This window comes from Macrobrachium rosenbergii, chromosome 17 (assembly GCF_040412425.1).
Source record: "Macrobrachium rosenbergii isolate ZJJX-2024 chromosome 17, ASM4041242v1, whole genome shotgun sequence".
Classification (NCBI taxonomy): Eukaryota; Metazoa; Arthropoda; class Malacostraca; order Decapoda; family Palaemonidae; genus Macrobrachium; species Macrobrachium rosenbergii.
In genome coordinates this window covers 2,241,270-2,263,769 of record NC_089757.1, presented here as the reverse complement: position 1 = coordinate 2,263,769, position 22,500 = coordinate 2,241,270, and the positions used below count along the sequence as shown (strand labels likewise).

At 37.8% G+C, this 22,500-nt stretch overlaps 1 long non-coding RNA gene across 2 annotated transcripts in view; it reads right to left on the bottom strand.

Moving 5' to 3' along the window:
• The window catches only part of LOC136847663 (uncharacterized), an 86,305-nt gene that overhangs the window by 9,087 nt on the left and 54,718 nt on the right, over positions 1–22,500 (bottom strand). Inside the window, exon 3 of one of the 2 annotated variants that reach the window (XR_010855789.1) lies at positions 15,671–15,806. The exons of the other annotated variant lie outside the window; for it this stretch is intronic. This is a non-coding gene — a long non-coding RNA (uncharacterized lncRNA). Of the gene's footprint in view, positions 1–15,670; positions 15,807–22,500 lie in introns of those variants that run through there. 2 annotated transcript variants of the gene reach the window in all.

The following is a 22,500-nucleotide window of genomic DNA, read 5'->3' as shown; positions in this document are numbered from 1 at the left end:
TGGAAGATCTACAGGCGAAGCATGAAATGTTGCTAGCGACTTCAAGAACCTCCCGATGACGAAGGAATACTTGAAGAAAGCAAACGAAAGACTACAGACAAGACCTGTAGTTCTTACGAGCTGGAACGAGGCTGCAAGAGCAGCCATCAATCGGACGGCAAGAAAATTAGCGTTAATCTCTGATAATGTTGGGCAGGAAGACTCACTTATGCTTGCCGGAGGAACAATGATATTATTTACACGAGGGAATCCATTAAATGCTTGAGTTTAGTGTCATATATAAATATTCATTTTGTTTTGTTAATATTTTATATTGTAAATTCAAGGAAAAGCATATATATATTAAAATGTAAAAACAACTTCCATCTGTTCATTAATGATCAAAAAGCTAAGTTCATTCAAGTCAAGGAATGTCATAATGACTTGGCATATAACCTTAGACAAAAAATAGTGATCCCTTTACAAATATATATATATATATATATAAATATATATATATATATATATATATATATATATATATATATATATATACATACACACACAGGGTGTTTCGAAATTAGAGCCCACCTCCCTCTACAGCATAAACTAAAATTGAAATGGACAAAAACAAAAGTAATTCAGAACAGGTATTTATTTAAGTTTCTCTCTGAGGTGGCCTCCATCTGCCTGTACCACAGCCTGCATTCTTGAGGGGTATGATTTCAGCAAATCACAAAAAAGCCGAGACCCAAACTCCATTTCCCTGAGCACTTCGGTCACCTCTCTTCGCAGGTTGCCAAGGCTTGGTGTACCATCATAGTTCATTGTGTGCGCTTCAACACGGTCCTTTAAGATACCACCAATGTTTTCCCACACATTAAGGTCCGGGGAGCTACCTGGAAATTCACTTGACGAGAAGAAATCGATACCACTGTTTCGAAGCAGCTCCTGTGTCTGAAGAGCCTTGAAACATGGTGCCTTATCATGCAAAAATGTGACTTCTTCAATAGATAACACATTTTCAGGATCTTTGAGGAAAGGAAATACTCCACCAGTAAGCACAGTTTCTCTGAAGTATTTGCCATTCCATGACTGTCCTTTTTCTTTGATGATCCACATTAACCATTTGGCTGTGAAACAGAAAAATTCCCAAACATTCAGGAAATTTCACAACTTGGTGATAGCGCACAACTTTGCAGCCCAAATGATGTTTTTATGATTTGGCTTCCAGACTGTGCAAATGAAGAATTCATCTGATGCGGCAACATGGAGAAAGTCAGCTTCATCACAATCTTTAAGAAATGAACCTCAAAACCATGCACGATCTTCTCTCTGTTGCTGAGTGAGGTTGGGCTTGCTGATAACATGAAATGGCTTGATACCAGATTTTTTCAACTCACGATATACAGCAATATCACTTCTCTTCTTTCCCCTTTTTGTTTCTAGTTCAAGTGCCAATTTACATAAAGACTTTCTTGGTCTACCCACTGCCTCAGCTATGATGTCTTTTGACTCCTAAACTGTTCGTTCTGATAATATAGAGTGCATGAACGTTACAAAAAAGTGTTCTTGAGTCAAATGCAGTGTTTTCTGATGAGTTATTGTAACCGGACTCTTACTACAAGAAAACATCCATTCACAGCCATATTTCAGTCTCAGCAGCTAATGAAGATATTCATATTAGTTTCGTGGGCTTCCATATATTTCACTTTTTTTATAATTAATGCTGCAATTGTCTTATTAAACATCAACTTCATAACCATTTTTAACCATAAATTCACGGCATACATAACTAAGAGAGAGAGAGAGAGAGAGAGAGAGAGAGAGAGAGAGAGAGAGAGAGAGAGAGGCACAAAAAATTTAAAACTACTAAACAAAGATGGACAGACAAAAAAGGAAGGATTAGATAACCCTGTCAACGGTAACCAACGGCAGCCTCTGGTATAGAATAGTGGAGCTTTGTTACACCTGAGGATGCTGGAGCTGCGACAGAGGAAGTTGGTTCGACCCGAAACGTCCCCGTTGGTTTTCGAGTCCAGAGTTTCAGTCAGCAGGTCTCTTATTCCTTTTAACTCTTTGCCATGCCTTATGGCAAGGGCTGATGCTGGGATATGGCTGGCTTAGTGTCACCTAACCAACCCGGCTTGAAATATCACCGTACTGTATGTATTTTAAAGTTATGCAAATGTTGGTGGTATAAAGACTTGACTGTACTTTACGACTTTCAGGCAAAAAATATTAGTAAACGTCTGCGGTCAATTATTCCAAAATCAAATGCGAGATAAACTTTCCTAAGGAGAAAAGTTAAGTATACCGTAGTTTAACCAGATCACTAATACTAGTTTTCCTAAGAAGAAGATGCAAAACGAGTATTAGTGAGAAGACAATTTATTACGAATTTATTCTCACCATCAGTCAGCTAAACTAAGTACCAGAAATCGTGATGCTTAGGCAAGCGATCTCAGGAAAGAACCCAGGCTACATTAGGCAAAACAGAGAATTGAGAAAACCAACGTAAGAGTTTTGGAGTGCGATTACCATTAGCAGGGAAAGACAGCTAACGCATGAGAACCGAGCATGACGGTGACCATGCTTACATTTTCTAAACAGGGGATAAAGGTAAAAGCCAGAAAAGGTTAATCGATGAAACTCTGGTTTACAAGGAGACGGAATGACCCAATACATCAGTGGACGCTAATTGAAGCGTTTTAGGCCTTAAAGAAAAGGACCCAATGAAACCAAAGGAGGGGGAATGGTAGTCATCAGGGAAAGGAACACCAGTATCTCTGAATCTGGGATATCAAATATGTAAATTATCATACCAATCTACTTGAATGGGCAATGCCTTCCTTTGGCTCATCGCCTACTTAAATTCTCAGTAACTTCCATCCATGATCATTCTGGAAAAAAATCGAACCTACAGCTATTCCACTGGCCATGCTAAGAGGCTGCTGTTGGTCGACGAACTGGAGGCAAAATGACCAATCGTGAGAACTGTGGAGCAGCATTATCGATCGCCCTGTTAAGCACAAAAGGCTCTGCGGTAAGGCGATGCGGCCATTCCCTTAAATTCCTGGGAGCTGGGAGGCTGAAGCATCCAATGGGAATCTCGTTGGCTCCCTATTTCTTGGTCGGCATCGACTGTCACTATGCCGAACATCACGCTCATCACAAACGCAATGAACTTCACCCTGGTAACACCCTTCACGCTCCTGGTCCAAGCGGCCTCTATTTCTGCGAACTTGGTAACTACTGTCTCTGGGGGAAACATGAGCAACAACCTCTGCCCACAAGCAACGATTCTGGTCGTGTCGAATCTGCTCAACGAACTGCAGACGGCGCTTTTCCTCTCCCAAGATTTTGTCAACATGGACAGCTTCAGTGAGGAAACAGCCGATTCTGACAAGATGTGTATCTTTGGTCCTCTTTTCGGGGCAGAGACCGGGAACGTCAACTGCGAAAGGGATTCTCTCTCAGGCAGTCTAATGGAGTCAGATGGCACACAAAACTTCTTGTTCGGCTACTTCATGCAAAGTGAGTTATTTGGTTGGTTTTCAACAAAGACGAAACACACATACAGGTGCGTCTCAATTCTCTCTCAGATTCCTTAACATTGTTTAGAATAACGATACAAAAAATTCTTACTTGTAACTACAGTACTGCCAGCCGAAGTTCCTAGTATCTCCTTCATATTTTGAAAAATAATATATCATATTCAAGGTAAACTGGTAGCAGTGTTTCGTGTGGCATCACTTTATAAAAAGTTATTAGAAATTATTTGTATCTATGTCTGTCTTTTTTTCGCGACATATAACATCATGCTAATGTTCATTTTATGATGACTTCCTATCAACTCTCATTTGGGCAAGGAGTTCCTTTTTTCTTCTTCTTCAGGTCAATATGTTTGGAGTTTTCTTAAAAACTTTGTATTGTCATTTTCCATTTTTTACAAACTTGTCTTATTTTTTAATTGAATACTTCCAACTTTTAGCATCATTTATTACTTAGAACATTTCACAAAATAACTGACTGCCACGGTCTGTAATCACCTTACCAAAATGATCTGTGACGTTATCGATATGACATCATCAGCAATCTCTTTCACTTTAGAAGGTTCACGTTTGATTCGCGTTTCCAGGCATCCAAGACAATCTTACAGGAAGGTCAAGAAGTTTTTAGATTATTCACCGTCTCTCTTGACGAATATTATTATTGATGTCAATGAACATGCAGGCAAATAATGTATCAGCAGGATATGAAAATAAAACCAGACTACACTTCAAAAAAGTTCGACCTTCAAATCCCTATTCCGTTTCCGCGAATGATTCATGTTGCCACAAAGATCTTGAAGCTGAGGAACGTAATTTGTCTTAATTGTATTGCAAATGTGACACTGCATAAAACAATTTCTTGTCATTTGTATTCATAGTAAATTATCTTCAGGTCTTCATTTTAACAGTTATAATGACAGGTATCATCACCTAATGATGCTACACTAATTTTTGTCCTCTTAACTACTGGACCACGAATGAACCCTTGTGACTAAGCTTTCCACGCTTTTCTATCATGCCCCGTCTCGGTATTACAGGATACAAAGATCCTTTACTTTCGACTCATTCCTTTGCTTTGAAGAAAGAATGTTTCGTAGGACCTGTCCTTTTTGTGGTCGTTTCAACTACTCCGTTCCAGGAAGATTTTTCCCTTTTTGAGTTTTCTGTAAAAGAAAATTACTGAGATGGCTTTATCTGTCCGTCCGCACTTTTTCTGTCCGCCCTCAGATCTTAAAAGCCATTGAGGCTAGAGGGCTGCAAATTGCTATGTTGATCATCCACCCTCCAAGCATCAAACATACCAAATTGCAGCCCTCTAGACTCAGTAGTCTTTATTTTTATTTAAGGTTAAAGTTAGCCATGATCGTACGTCTGTCAACGCTAGTATTTGGAAGATAATCCTAATAATGTCAGTATTTGGAGGATAATCCTAAGAATGTCAGTATTTGGAGGATAATCCTAGGAATGTCAGAAGGATAATCGTAAGAATGTCAGTACTTGGAGGATAATCGTAAGAATGTCAGTATTTGGAGGATAATCGTAAGAATGTCAGTATTTGGAGGATAATCATAAGAATGTCAGTATTTGGAGGATAATCGTAAGAATGTCAGTATTTGGAGGATAATTGTGAGAATGTCAGTATTTGGAGGATAATCGTAAGAATGTCAGTATTTGGAGGATAATCGTAAGAATGTCCGTATTTGGAGGATAATCCCAAGAATGTCAGTATTTGGAGGATAATCCTAAGAATGTCAGTATTTGGAGGATAATCCTAAGAATGTCAGTATTTGGAGGATAATCCTAAGAATGTTGCAGACTATCATTTGAATCGGTTCATAAAAACCCGACACAATGCAGGACATACATAACCAAACTTTTCTAGATATGCCCAGCATTCCAACATTGAATAAGTCAGAATTTGGTTTTAGACGACTTGCATTGTTTCGTAATAAGACCAAGCATAGTTAGGACAGCTATGTGACCAAGTCTTTAACAAGAAATCAAACATTCTTCTGAGCTGGCGAACGTCTGATAGTTAATTTTTTGCTCGACATGAAGGCACACGACTTCATGTTAATGCAACAACGGATATTCTTCAGTTCGAAGTTCACGGAAAGCAGAATGCTGGAAATGTGTCGCGGAAAAACCAGCTGACTTTATCACGTCTGAAAATGGGTCGTATTAAGATGCAATCATTTTTCAGAGTACCGTTGCTTATTACTGCAAATGTGTTATCTGTCAGAATTTCTTGTCAAAGTTTTATATGCCGAAGGAAACAGATAGTTCTTGACGTTCAATATCCTTTGCATTCTTTCTACTGATTGAAGAATAATTTTTTTCCTGAAGGATATCACCTTTACCTCAGCGAGCAGGCGAGCGACTTGGAGAGCCAACATAGTAATTTGAAACTATATCCAGAACTAGATGTTGAGAGATCTGATCCCTACTATCATGAAAGGTAAGGACTAATAATAATAATAATAATAATAATAATAATAATAATAATAATAATAATATATCATTATTGTTATTATTATATAAACTGAAAACATCTCATAACTAGCAATGCAATCATAAGCACATGGCAGATGGTAATAAACGATGAAAAATTATGACTGAGGGTTGTAATCTGCTAACGTACCACTGCCACCCCTCTTCAAAGTTGCTAGCCTACACATCGGTAACTTGGCGTATACTGAAAACTTTCTCATCTGACAACCACTTTCTCAACCCCTGACCAGCACAGGCGGTTTCTCGTCACTATCCCCAGCAAAGGATGCATTATTTCGAAATATCAGCCACTACAGGCTCAAATCACCTGCCCATTTTTATGTAAGAGATCTGCCTCTACTTCCCCAGTCATTTTTACGTTTACACATTATAGGAGCTTTGTTTTCATCAGACAAACTTGTAATTGCTTTCAGCAGTGTATCTACACCGTTAGTTTGGTCATAGACCTTTAGTGTGTTTGCACGATGTCACTATAGAAGCCTGTTGACCATCGCAATGTCACAATCTTGTCAGGTTCATCGTTGTCAGCCAAATCTTAATGATGTCTCTCATTCATTTTTCCACATTCCAGAGCTGGTGTGACCCCCGACGCAGGTTCTCAGCCCACCATACAAAACGACGAGTCTCTATTTTTATGGATGATGTGGACGTCAGTCCTCTATTTGTTCTTTCTTTGCGTCTTCACATTCTTTGCCACCTTCGACCACCGAGATGTTTCATTCAAGAGCTGTTGCTTAACGATCGGAAATGTAAGTAGTTACGTAGGATCGACGGACGTAAAGCCAGTGACTATCTTGCTGTGCATCAACTTTTTTTTCGTGAAAGAGTTATAAACGAAATCCACTGAAATAAGTCACACAAACAAGTATACCACATAGAAACGCACAGAAGATTTGCTTGCTCGGAGCTTTCCACCTTCCGTTTATCTGTTTGTGTCTAGTGGATGAAGCCATTACTGAAGATCAAAACGTTTCTTGAAGACTGTCTATTATTCAGATCGTGAGAGCCGTGACGAGTGGCGGGTCAGATTTCTCATCCCTTCAGACCAAATGGAAGTTGTTGGTGACGATGGTGATCATCTTCTTATCCAGTTGCGGTACGTATCACAGTTATTCCACAGTCCAAGTATGTATATATATATATATATATATATATATATATATATATATATATATATATATATATATATATATATATATATATATCATCAGTGGGTCTAAAGTATATATACGTCGACCTTTGGGTATTTGAAGGCCAGTGACGCAAGATACCGAGTTGTTTAACGAAAGTGAATTTCATGACAGGAGTCTTCTCAAATTTGGTTTGAATTCACTTAAAATAAGAAAGCTTCACGCATATAGTCCAAAACAGCTTTATCTAACCAAACTTGGGCTTGTCCTTAAAGTATATGTATCGTCATAGTCACATTAACAGGTGATTCCTAAGTGAGATTTAAACTAAATTGCAAATTTTCTGACTTATTCGGTGGGTGTATCTTAGACGGTATTGTTCGTAAAACGCTAGGTATTAAACTGAACTAGTAGCTCCATCAAAATGGCTCTCCTCTTTGTAATTATGAAATTGAAATATATATGTGTGTGTGTGTGTGTGTGTGTGTATGAATGCCTGGCCGCTTGCAATAAACTGTGCATAACTTAGCTGTGATTTTCTTCAGATCTGTGATTTTATTGAAAATCTTTGCTCTCTTTTCATAAATGATTCTCTCTCTCTCTCTCTCTCTCTCTCTCTCTCTCTCTCTCTCTCTCTCTCTCTCTCTCTCTCTCTCTCTCTCTCTCTCTCTCTCTCTCTTGGTGCTGATATATCATTGGTATAAATTACAAAGAAAATAAAACAGTTTTCAGCAAAGACCGTTTCAACAGAACAAATGAAAAAATAATTCTTTTTAACATAACCATGAGAATTAAGGTGCTACAAAGCTGTCTTTTTAATGAGTCAGTCTAACAGTTTATAAATTTATTGCTCATCAAAACAGAAAAGACTGAAATGTAATATACGAATATATGAATCTCGAAATTTCACACTTTTTGGATACGTTTGTCACTGCAAAGCCTGAAATCCAAATGAATTTGGATTTCAGGCCAGACAACAACAAAAACGATTGCCCACTTGGTTAATAAAGATGCAAATACCTGCCAGTTCTTCAAACGGTAAGTCCCCACAAAAAATATTTCGAAGCTTAGAGAATTCTTTCAGGAATATCTTTCTTCGTTTCTGACATCGTTTTAGAGAATGAGAAAAAGTAATCTTTCCAAAAGCAAACGGAAGTTTTATTTGGGGGGAACCATAGCCCCCAAAAAAAAAAAACTTATGTTCCTTTAACATTCGCACATTGCAGGGGAGACTCACGTGCACATCCAAGTGGACGATGTCGCACGACCCGATTCCGGCCTGACTTGGAGGAAGACGATGCCCGCACTCCAGTCCTTCACCTTCTGCATCCGCCTCTACTCTTACAGGAGCCGTTACTCGGACTACTTCTTCTCCTACGCGACAAACACAAGCGATAACGAATTAGCTTTCCGTAAGGAACCTCCCTTTGCAATTTTTTTGTACACCACTGGTGCGAAATATTGGCATTTTGTAGTGTCACAAGAGCGTGATCCTCTAAATTATCTTTCGTCCATACAAAGCACACGCGCAAATGGAGTGGCACGGAAAAGAAAACTAATGTATAGTCATAAATGCGTTAAATTAGGGAAACCTGCACCTGAAGGCAGGCGTTAAAATTAATGTGAAGGGACATGGTGTTCGGGACTAGGTACAACAAATACTGGCCGTGCCCAACACAGCAGGTAGGTCTAGAGCAAGGAAAGGGAAGATTCTGTTACCTTCCGAAGACCGGTGGGGCAAGTGGAAAAGGTCTCTAGTTTGTCTCTGCATGTCTCTGAACCAGACTGTATTAAGAGAAAAATAGGATTTTGTAATGTGTGGGGGATTAATCTAAATTTGAGAAAGCTGATGAAAGTGACTGTAAAGACCATTGACACGTAGAGGACTGGAAAGGCACCAAGAGTGGATTGGGTTAGAAGTGTATGGTTGGGGTATTGTAGCAGAGTGGCTAACTAACATATACCAAGTATGTCTGAAGTAGGGATGAGAGGATGATTGCTTCTCTGGAAAAGAAGAAAGGTAGTGAACTGAGTTTTTGCACATTACAGAAATATAATAATACAATGCCTAGGATGGTAAGACAAGTGAAGGAGGGTCGGTACTGTGGATTAGATGTTGTCATGTAGCACTAGCATGAGAAGTTTAAGAATGAACGGAAATATCTGTACTTGGTAAGTATGAATCTAAAGAGCCATAGTAAGACAGGTGCAATTTGGAGAGTACTGAGGAAGCATGATACCCAAAGTACTTTCTTAAAGGAATTGGAAGTATTTACGAAGAAAGCAAAGCAGACATTTGGATTGAATCTGTGGATAGAAGAACAAGTAATTTTGTGTAAAGGTGGATATTAGACATTTTTGGTTTATTAAATTTTAGTGAAGAGAATGTCAGGGGACTAATAGTTCTATCAAGCAATAACGCTTATGGTGCATATGTACCCTAAACCACATACCATCACAACAAGGTCTCTGGCACACACAAGCACAAATTAATATTATGATCTCTGAAGACCAGTAGCAGTCTTGGGCTATCCAGCTTCTTTTAAGGTAGGACTACATCTTTCAGCAGTGACAAATCTGGTGTCCTCTCTTGCCGACCTAGTATGTCCATAACTGTACCTTTTCTTTCAAGGGGGTTGTGATGATTGTGTCGAGACCAGAGATCCACATTAGGTTTCTTATCCCTTCAAAATCTCTACTAAGATAATGAGCCACTTTAGGGCAAGGGTTTATATAGATGCAAAGAGACCTAATCTAAAACAACCCACAAGCTGAATCTGAGTCTTCCACAAGGAAGTGGTAATGTACCCTAGCAAGGAGGCTTTCAGATTATATACCTTGTCCAGTGGTAACCTGAGAGTAGCTCCAAAGCAAAGTAATGTCATTCTGTCTTTTAGCTGAAGCTTTATAGCCAAATGAAGAAAACTTGCAGAGATTGGTAGTTTGACAATGTTTTTAAGTAGCAAAAGTAACACTGACATTTCCTGTCGTCCCTAGAGTTACTAAAAAGTTAACTATCATACTTATGGCAGTACTTTTATAATAAATTTCCTTTAAAATTTTTAAGAGACAAACAACCAAAAGTTGTTGATCACAGGTGACTAGACTGATGGCACAATATGCAAATGATGTAACTCTTATACTTATTAAACTACAAACCTTAATACAGGCATAGTTTGTATCTGTGGGTGGTGCAGCTTGATTTTGGTGTTACTTTTGATTCCAAGCTCTGTCAATTTGTGTGACATCTTAAAAAATAGAATTTAATGCTGGCAGAAAATTAATCGTTGTTTTATAACCTGCAATATCTGCAACACTTTTGTTCTGTTATTCTCTTGGTATTATTCTCTCTTATATATTTCGACTTCCTCTTGGAATCTATTTTTCTGGGCAGAGTGGATAGAAGGGATGATTTCCTTTTTCCCAGCATTGACCGTTATAATTTGAGATTTAGGAAGATATCCTCCTTGGCAGTTTTCTGTAAATGTTCCCAGTGGGAAAATTCTGCTATTGCCTTTAGCTCCTTTACCCCCAGGGTTAGTGTGGCATACCCATGTGTCTATATCCATGCACAGCTGAAGGGAAAACTAGAGTAATAAGGAATTACTTTCAGAAATCATGTTTCAGATCTGAAGTACGACGTGCATGAGCTACGCCTAGCCTGCTGTTCAAGGCGAGTCTTTCATACCATCCGCGTCAATATCAAATTATTGAAATGGTTCTCATTTTGTGCTGCTGTGGATTTAACATCCCTCTCAGTGACATTTGTCCACACATATGGGATACAACAAGACAAGCTTGTTGATACGGTAAGTGAATCCCTTCCAATAGGATTTGAAACTCATGAACATAAGAAAAAGCTGGCATAAGGACAGCTTAATCTAACAACAATAGCAAATATGGTCTGACCTACTAAATGCTGATTACATCAGAATGTCAAAAAAATTCATTGTCACTGCAAATTCAAAATTGGTTCATGGTGCAACTATACATGAACCCCTACTGTTACAGAGATTCATGTTCCATATTAAATACACCTTTTAATGTAATTCTTTTTTTTTCAGCAAAAAGATTCCCGAAATCCACTGCTTGTTAATGGAGGAGGGATTGTTATAATTGGGCAAGATCAAGATGAGCCTGGTGGTGGGACAGACAGAGAACAGAGTTTCAACGGGTTGCTGACAGATTTATATTTAACCAAAAGTATTCTTACGACTGAAGAGATGTCAGATTATATTCAGTGTAATAAAAATCTGCTGGCTCGCCATATACCTATAATGGATTTTAGCAATGTTTCACTTGACTTCGTATTAGGAGTGAGTACAGAAGAAAAACTTGTAAAAGGTTCCTGCCCAGCAGACAATAAAATTTATTCCATATTCCCAGAGGCAAGAAACTTCAAGGAGGCTAATCACTTTTGTTCAATTTTGAATGGAAAAGTAGCACTTCCTTTGAGTCGAGAAGATAACTTGTCACTCTATGAGCAAGGTGCAAAGTATTCACAAAAATGTACTGCATTTGAGAAATCTAGTGGGATGTGGGTGGCAGTCACATGGGATTTGGAAAAAAAGATATGGCAAAACAATTACATCAAGAAACCAGCTGACTATAAAAACTTTGCTGTTGAACTTGCACCAAATACAGAGGAACCATTATGTGTAGTTGCTAAAACACTTGCTGAAACACCAGAGATAACCAAAGATGGCAACTGGGACATAGAGAAGTGTGATCGGAGTGTCTGCACTGCCTGTCAGTTCGAAGAGTCTACGCCTCTGAAAATCCGAGGTCTCTGCGAAGAATCTATCTTTGATCGGCTTTATTTTGTGTACGACAGAATTAATAATCGTCCAGTATTTAATGGATTTAGATGGACTAAAATTGCTTGGAATAATACACTTTCAGCTTATGATTACACATGGATCCTTTATCAGATTGCCGAACCTTCAGTCCAAGCAAAAATGGTGAGAAAATCAGAGCTGGATTACCCTATAGGAGTTCATGAATTTGAGGTTGTGGGTGACAAGTGTCCAGGAAGGAATATAAAGCTGAAGCTAACTTCTTGTCCAAACGGAATGTACACATGCACTGATGGCTCATGCATTGACATTAGTAAGAGATGTGACCTGGAGTTGGATTGTGCAGACAGTGGCGATGAGCTCAACTGCGACACAGTGGTACTACCAACTGGGTATGACAAACTCTTACCCCCACCAAAAGTTGACAGCTCTACTCCTGCTCAGATCTCCATAGATTTCAATATTCGTCTAATTCGGAAGTTCAGCTTACTGGATTCTAACCTGGTAATTGACTGTTTAATTACAAGGAGTTGGTATGACTCAAGAATGAGGTACAAGAACCTGCACGGTTCTAAAAATTTGAATCTCATCGACGACATAGTTAACGTGGTATGGTATCCAGACGTTACACTTCTTGGGGCGGATAATAGTATCGCCAACTATGAGCTGCTGAGCACAATAGGATGGGGACAGAAACTGACAGAACCTGAGCCAGATGACGATCAGCTTCTCGATGAGGGTAAGTAACATTAGACGAAGATGCATTTCAGTGCCTGATACTATAAATATGTTGCCATTAACAATACAATCACCATGGTATGGCTATAATTTTTGTTACTGTGACACTATAACACCTGTATAAAGAATACCTAACCTCAAACAGGGAAAGTTTAAAGAAGACCATACAAAGACTTCACCTTAAGTGTATGGCTCAACGTACTATTGCTTCACAGGGTTTTCTCCTCCTGCTGGTTTCTAAATTGATTTCAGGAACCTTAAGACATTTGACACATAATTTTCATATGTATCTGATTAAAGGCAGAAAGATAGACATGCAGACAGACAAGCAAATCGACAGATCCCTCTCATTAATCACTGAGGAAAGTATCCACCCAACTTAAACGAGTTTTGCCTTATCAAGGCCTTCCATTTTCAATTAGGATATGATGGCATTCAATTTGACGAAGCAATGATCAGTTCCTTAAACATTTTTTTTTCTCTTCCTTCTCCCTCCCTAACCCTACCTGCAAGTTACAACATTCGAGGAGAGAGAGAGAGAGAGAGAGAGAGAGAGAGAGAGAGAGAGAGAGAGAGAGAGAGAGAGAGAGAGAGAGAGTAATTCAGAATTTGTTCACTAACTAGAAAAATGCCTACACTAAATTATCATCGTCATACAATCAAACACGGATTTTGTGATATTCAGGCAATGTGGTCCTCAAAATGCACAGATTTTTTCCGGTAATTCCTCGTACGAATTGAGTTCATTTTCACTATTGTTACGTTTGTTTCAATCTCTTTTACGAACATTTTGCTACAAAATATACTGCTAGCTGTAATACCAAGTTTCATTTTCTCCTGAACAGATGTCTTTTACTCGGGAAACAGCAACCTCCTGGTGATGGAGCGAGAGGTTACAGTGACCGTCATGTGCACTTTTGATCTGACACTGTACCCTTTTGATTCCCAGAAATGCACGTTGAAATTTTATGTTGGCGATTACACGCAGCATTACGTCAGCACTGTGCTTAATAAGGTCGAATTCACGGGCACAAGGAGGCTCCTGGAGTACCAGGTAAGTAAAACTATATTAGCTTCAGCTGAGTATTTTATCTAATCTAACTGAAAAACCATGTAAGTTTTCGAAGTTCATAAAAAAATTTAAGAAAAGAGTTTCTTGAGCTTACCATTCCAACTAGTGGTGACAAAGCAACGATGTGCTGAGTGGAAGTTTGGTACGATTGTTTCTTTAGATCCCTATAACGTTTGGTATATTGTAAAATAAAGTGAAAGATTACCCAATACAATTTTTGTTTTCATATATACGTTGGACACCTGGAGTTTATAAGAATCTAAAAGTGGATTATGAATTATGGTTTAAAACAGGACTTTTTTTACTGCAAACGAGAGCTTCACATAAGCATCACAACATTATATGGCTGTTAACCAGTAGGACTGTTAATGAAATGGCAAACAACACATATATGATAAGCAGGACATATGAACATCACTTTAAAAACTATCCAAAACTAATTAACCAATAAATGAGTTTCGCCGTCCCTAACCACAAGACAAAACCAAATTCAAATGCTTGACACACGTCCAAGGGGAGGCATGGAAATTTAGAAAAAGGCCACTCACCATACCTCGGGGGGTTTCAGGAAGTGAACGAACTTATTACTATATAACAAATTTGTATCGAAAATTTATATATAAAAAACCGAATCAGCCTTTTTATAATAATGGTGTTTTCTGATCAAGCTACAGTACAGCATGATCGGACAGCTATTTTGACCTTCACATTACATATTAAATTCTTAAAAAGAAATCGAAAACTTTACAGGCATGTAGAACTTGTTCTTCCTGACAAACTTTATTTTGTTGTTGAAGAACACTTAAATGCGCGAAGGTTATTTTTTTACAGAAACCAGTTTTCACAATCTGCAAATCCCAGCCTTTCTTTTATCACAAGACACCAACAGTATCCCTTTCCCTCAGGTGATGAGCATCGAACACGAACCGCTGATCTATCAGAACAAAAGCGGCCAGCAGATCATGATCGGACTGACGAACCTCTACGGTTACTACATCAGTGGGGCTTACGTCCCCACCCTTCTGCTCGTCATCATCTCCTACAGCACGTTTTTCTTTCCTCTCGAAGACTTCACCAACAGAATCATGGTTTCTCTGACCTCACTCCTCGTCTTAGCATCGCTTTTCAATCAGGTAACTCTCGACATTCTAAAATAATGTATTTCTAGACTTGCAGTCTCTGGGATGTAAATTTGATTTGGAATTCCTACGACTTGGTTACACGGCCATGCCAAAGTCATGCGCGCTCGTTATCTTGCAGCCAAAGATATGATGACCTCTGGTCGAAAAGAAATGCAGGAGGCGGTTGACAATTGCGTTCCCAAGTGGCAATACTATATTTTAAATTAAGGCAAAACTGTATATGCTATAAACATTCCACTAACGAAATAATAATTTAATGACTGTTGAAAAAATATTATATTTTTAGAAACTGGTTTGGTCTATATCATATAAGGTACAACCTTATGGCCCAAACTACAAAAAAATTCTCCTTAAATAAGCATGATTATAAAATGGATTAAGTTTATTAAATCGGCTGTTCACATACACGTTAAACTTGAAGGAAAAAAATGCCCATTTACAGCAACAAACGAATATTGTCATGTGGCAATAGTTCGTACTCCTGGCTTTATTACTGGCATGGTAACAAAACTTGACCGAGCGACACAGCCTTTTCTGATATGTTCCATAAAAAATTAATGACGGCTGCTTGTTTTCAAATATTTCATAATTTAATCACGGTATAAATGCTGTATTGTTTTAACTGTTCTGCAGTTTCATTCCCACCGCGTGGAAGATAAATGATAAAGATGTTTCATTTATGAATATTCTCTCACTGCACAGATCGCATCTGGATTGCCGAAGACAGCGTACATGAAGCTGATCGATGTCTGGTTCATCTTCTGTATTCTGTCGGACTTCGTCATCGTGATGTTGTTGGTCATAATCAACTCAACCATTGATAAGCTAAATTCTGTTAGTAAAATTGGGTTTGTCTCGTCCAGTGGATTCCAATCAAAGGTAACCTGTAATTATTAGGAATAATTTTATCGTATGCACTCACTTGTATAGTCACACACTCTCACTAAACTGTATTTCATCTAAAGGGCACTTCAATAAAATGGAAATTGCCCTCACTGATACCTACCAGGGAAGAAAAATGAAAAATGGATCAACTTGGCCAGTTTTTGAGTTCAATATAATATACAGGTCTATATATATATATATATATATATATATATATATATATATATATATATATATATATATATAATGTGTGTGAGTGTGTGTGTATGTATGTATATATAGCTATCTATCTATATATATACCTGTATATATATATATATATATTATGTTATACTAGACCACCCGTGACCCAACAGTTGAATATTTCGGGCCAGTTATGGTTGCGTATCATTGTGATGAAAAAAGTAGCATTTCCATATACCTTCATATATACATCCAAAGGCTTCAGAGCCTGGAGATTGTCTTGAAGACTTCAGACGCCCCAGAAGCCTTGGAATTCCCAGAAGCCTTCGGAAATCCCAGAGGTCTTCAGAATTCCCCCGAAGACATCTTCGAAGCCTTTCGTCTCCAGGTAGGATCAAATCCGATTCCTTCTCAATAAAACGCTGTTCTTTAGTATTGCGCAAGAAATTCAAAGACTTCAGAGCCTGGAGATCGTCTTGAAGCCCTCGGAAGCCCCGGAGGCCTTCAGAATTCCCAGAGGCCTTCGGATTCCCAGAAGCCTATGGAATTCCCAGAAGCCTTCGAAATTCCTAGAAGCCTACGGAATTCCCAGAGGCCTTCGGAATTCAGAAACACCCATTGGATTAAAACGTCTTCTTGAAGACATCTTCACGACTCCAGGATCCTTTGAATCCGTCTTCAGCTCCTGAAACATTCCTGGAGAAACGCCCATTGGATTATAAGTCTTCTTAAAGTCTTAAAGACTCCAGGATCCTGTGAAGCCGTCTTCGGCTCCAGATGGATTCCTGAAGGAGCGCCCATTGGATTATAACGTCTTCTTGAAGACGTCTTCAGGACTCCAGCATCCTGTGAAGCCGTCTTCAGCTCCATAAAACTCTGTTCTTTAGTACTGTGCAAGAAATCCAAAGGCTACAGACCCTGGAGATTGTCTTGAAGCCTTCAAAAGCCCCAAAAGCCTTCAGAATTCCCAGAAGCCTTCGGAATTCCCAGAAGCCTCCGGGATTCCCAGTGTGCATTCAAACACACACACAAGACAGTTTTAGTGTTATATAGATAATATATATACTGTGCATGCTTGTACTATACCTTTTTTTTTTAGCCTTGCCGTGACCCACCACAGTCGATTAACCACTGGGATTGAACTTCTGGTCTCTTGCTTTATGAGGCAACATTGGAAGTGCCGAGATATAAAATCAGTGAAAATACCATGGTTCAGTTCGTAGGTAAGCTAAAATGCTCTGGAACATTATTTGAAGAGCCCACTGCACCTGTCGTACCTAAGCTGTGAAATGGGTACCTGGCAGTCAGTGGATTATGGTTAGTAACAACCAGAGGTAGGCCAGGGGACAGCAATCCCATCCCAAAAGACTTCTGAGAACCAGAGTGCTAACAAATTCAGGAAACGTCTCTTCTGAGAAGGCTCTTTGTAATGTTGGTGAAGACGAGGCAAGTTAGATAACAAGAGTTGCACACATACCATGAGTATTAATACTTGATGGATTCATGGCAGGCTGTTACTGTAGTAGTGCTGGTAATCTATTGTACACCAATCTTTCCTTATGCTTCGATTAACGTTGTTCACAGACTTCCAAGATTTATGCAGATAGGAAAGAAACAAACAATTGACAGTCAGGTTGGTGGTTCATATTATTTAGATTAGGCCAGCACGGGGCCCTTTGCCCGTCACTAATGGTAGGGCGTTGAGGTGAATAAGAGGTAATGTATGAAGCCGTGATTTACTGTCTTTCCCTAAAGTTGCTATTTTTATATCTTGATCATCAGTCCTTGAGTGTCACCCATGTTTTCTTTCTTACTCAACAGGAGTCAGAGACGTTCACTTGCTACAAAATGGACCCCAGATTGTACAATAAGGTCTCGCTGGTTGTACTGCCGGCAGTCATCGGACTTTTCATCATTATCTACTTTGGAGGCGTTGCACATTCGTTGAACCAAGTGAAGGACACGTTCTGATCTGCAACATGAGGCGGGAAATACGACCATCTCTATCCTAATTTCTCAAAATGTTGGGAGTTGATGATTCTTGAATCTTGTGCCACTTCCACTAATTTGATTATTCTTATCGTTTGATGTTGCATGGAGGTGTTTTAACGTAGTAGTACTTTACAAAACTTGAGAACGCTCAAACACAGGACTGGAATTGTTAGGAAATACGGAAGACGACATTAAAACAAGAATGAAAGCCTTTGTGAATATGATTTTATTCCTAATATTTCCGTTAATGAGACAAGACTACCTACAGGCGTCAGTAATCTCTAAAATCCTCTAAAGTTGAGAATATTACTCCAAAGAAAACAGTAATTTGTGAATTACTGGAAATCAATACCTTCTACCTCATTGGTAAGTCTCAGCTATGTCAAATAATATGAAAGTGAATATGAAAGATTCTTATTATGATACCACAAAAAAAGGCATTTAAATCGGTGAACCTCCAATGCGGTACCGTCAAGAAAGATATTCCAACATTTAGAGCTTGATATAAATTGTGCTTGGATAATGGACACTGGCACTTCCTTGTTGGACTCATGAAAGACTAAAAGTGACAACAGATATCGATGAATATTTAATTCATTGCCAATCTAGACTCGATAAGATGGAAGCCAGAGTTTGAACAACAAAGTCATCTTCACTGACTCTCCACCATCTAGGGTGATAAGACAAAATACAAAATAACAGGAGGAAAAAAACTTATTTCTATAATTCTGGCGTTACTTCTGCTATGAAAAAAGGACGGTTAAAATAACTCTCGCTTTATCACAATCAAGTTTTACTTCAGACCAAACAAAAAAACTAAGAATGAAATTATCTTTTCTCTGGGCTAAGTTTTCGTGTTAATGGTCATTATGTCTATAGTTGACCTTCAAGATATAGGAGAATTCTTATCTTTTTTAGTTAGTTTTTTTTTTTTTTTTGCCTCATTCCACGGTTAAACTAGATTTAGACTCGCGAAATGTTGGTAATGGATGCCTCAATGACAGGAACAGCTTTTTAAAATTGTAAATAAGAGATGGTTTTACCTCTATTGAAGAGATGTAGAAATATGTAGAAATAATATTTCTACATAATTTGAGTTCAATGTCGTCGTATTGCTGTAAAATGATCATGAATAATAGAGCAAGGGAGAATGACATTCGTATACTAGATACATAATACTAGAGGAACGATGAACGGTTCAACATAATCATGGAATGTTAGCAACATTTTAACCGTAACTTCCCAAAAGAATGAGTACCGATACCTAATAAGTGTCTCCCGACGCAGAATTTCTATGATTTACTTATAAATTCTCCTGAGCATTTTAGTGTCCGTTAAAGGTCATACTAACATTTATTGGTGATAGCTCATTTATTTTGCATGCCATTAAAGCACTTTCCTAAGGACACTAAGACTTTGTTAATCAATAAACTATTGTAATCTCTACCGAGTATATGCTGCATGTTCTCTGACATAACAATCCTCTCGTATGAAAAACAAAACAGGCCACATGGCAGGCACATTCGATTCAGCTACTGTAGAACAGGAATAAAGACGTGGCAATTTCCAAAACTATACAGAGAATAAGTTGTATCCTAACAGTTCCCGAACACAATTATTTCTATGCATTTGCAAACGGCAACATTAGAGAACCTCAGTTACGCAAAAGCACGCATGCATTTTGCACGTATATACTCACCGTATCCGGGAGAGAGCGAAAATCTTTTAGCAAGCGGCTTCGCACGAGTCACTTCAGTGGGACATTCTTCCTCAGTCTCCAAGATTTGATTTCGCGTGCGATTATGCCACGTATTGATCGCCCTTAGAAATCGATAGGGCTCAGGTAAGGGTGGCTTAGTGTCTGCAATCGGAAGGATTATTGCTCTGTTCGAACGAACATTACGATGATTTTAGATTTTTTTACTTTAACTGATAGAGATACAGAACTGGTGTTGTTTCTTTGATAATCCTATTTAAGATTTTATTCCACTGGGAATACTTCGGTTCTCTAATGTTCTAGTAAGTCTTGCTTTAAGGACAGTATGTTAAGAGATCGCTTGTATGTATGTAATCATGTATCCAAGTGAAACTACACATATATAGATGGGTTAGAAAAATCCATTAGGCTGATTTTTCTATTTGTATGTATAATATATATATATATATATATATATATATATATATATATATATATATATATATATATATATATACACACATATAAATTTATATCTATATATATGCAATTTGGGCATATTTTCTCTCATACCATTTCTGTTGAAGTCAATGGCATTATTCGTAGAAAGTATCTTATCACTTAGATCTTGAATCAGTGTATACTTCTTTTTCGCTTCAGGTAAGCTTCTCAGGAATAAAGAAAGATTATTCTCATCTGCTTCCATTTACTCATCATAGCCGAAGGACTGTTTCCTTGCGTATCGGCGGCGTCTTCAGGACTAAATTACAAATTCACACGGACATGCAGACTTACCAGCTAAGCCTAGGACGAAAAATGTGACATCACTTCAATTTGTAATTTAGTCCTGAAGACGCCGCCGGTAGACGAGGAAACGGCCTGTCGACTATAATTAGTAAATGGAACCAAAGATGAATAATCATTCTTTGCTGCCGAGAAGCTTACCTGAAGAGAAAAAGAAGTGTACACTGAATTAGAGTCTAATTAAAAGATGGTCTTTGCAAATAATGCTACTGACCTCAATATATATATATATATATATACTGTGTGTGTATATATATATATATATATATATATATATATATATATATATATATATATATATATATATATATATATATATATATATATATATATATATATATATATATATATATATATATATATATATATATATATATATATATATATATAATATATATATATATATATATATATATATATATATATATATATATATATATATATATATATATAGATATATATATACATATATATATATAATTAGAGACACTCTTTAGATGCTAAATCAATAACAGCCAAACATTCACATTCCAAAATGACATCCATTACACCAATTTCCTGCTTTCCATCTACCATTATAAACCTTATTTTCACTCATGTTCACTTTCAACTTTCTCTTTTTACATTTTCCAACTATTTCATCAGGCCCTGACACTTCCCTTCGCTATCCATAATCAACATTGTGCCTTCTGTCAATATCATCTATGTGACACTCTATGCGTGACACCTTAATTTATCCAAAACACTCTGCACCTACAGTTCCTGCTCTCTCTCTCTCTCTCTCTCTCTCTCTCTCTCTCTCTCTCTCTCTCTCTCTCTCTCTCTCTCTCTCTTCTTGTATCACTCCAGCATAAGTTACTAAACGGATACTGGGATATTGCACATCCATGTCTCAAACTCACTTCTGCAGCATATGAAGTCACAATACCGAGTCATTCGCATTAAAAACTTTGTAAGTCTCAATATATATATAATAATTATATTTTACATAATACAAGTACATTCTCTTCATCTCCACAATTCATCTTTATCTCTCTCAGTATCACTGACTTTTTCTACTGTAGGTCCATTATAGGCTACATAAAACCACTCATTTTATCTTCAAACAGGGTCCATTTACCCATGTTTAAATTCCCCAATGTTTTTCCCAACCAGTTTTTCTGTCACTTCTTACTTTTTCAACGACAATGCTACTGTACACCTTCCCTGGCCTAGTAAGCAAAATTATGCCCGTATGATAATTGGAGTCACCTCTACTATGTTTACCGTTATACAATGAAAATTTATTCCTCTCACACATTACTGTGGAATTCTTTCCCAATCCATATATGCCTGCAAACTCTAGTCAGCCAGGCAATCCCTATGTCAGCACCGTGCTACATCTCGATTGTTTAACCTCTAACCCCCGGTCTCCTTTCATTCATCATCCCCTTAACTGCCAGTCTATCATCCCTATGAGTCACTTCTATAATCTCAGCCTTCTACTAAACCTTCCCACTCTTCAGTCATTCCAGCACTGCCTATCAGCTGTTGCAGCTATTGAAGAAAAAATATAAATATCTTTGGGGGGTTTTAAACTTGTGAAATAAGTTTCAATAAATCATAATTCTCATAAATTTAAAACAAGAGAATACGGAGAGAAGCGAATAACAGATGAACTGAAACAGATGAATAAACAGTAAAGAGAATACGAATTAAAAAAAAAAAAAAGCAATATCGAGTACAATATTATACTACAAATAGTAACAGCAGCGTATGTGCTGAAGTCCTATTACAGTATTTGCAGCAAATTTATTCCAATTGACATTTTTCACCATCAATCAAAATATCTCCAGAATACAGTAAAGTCTTTTGCAGCAGAAGTCTTATAACCTTGCAAAAGACCTATGAGCAACGAAATGCTCAATAGTACCATAAAGTTTAAGTACAAAGGGCTTTTCTTTCAAAATTAATAAAAAAAAATTACCAGTACCAAGTCTGCAGTCACAGAAAAACATATCCTCACTACGACAGCAATT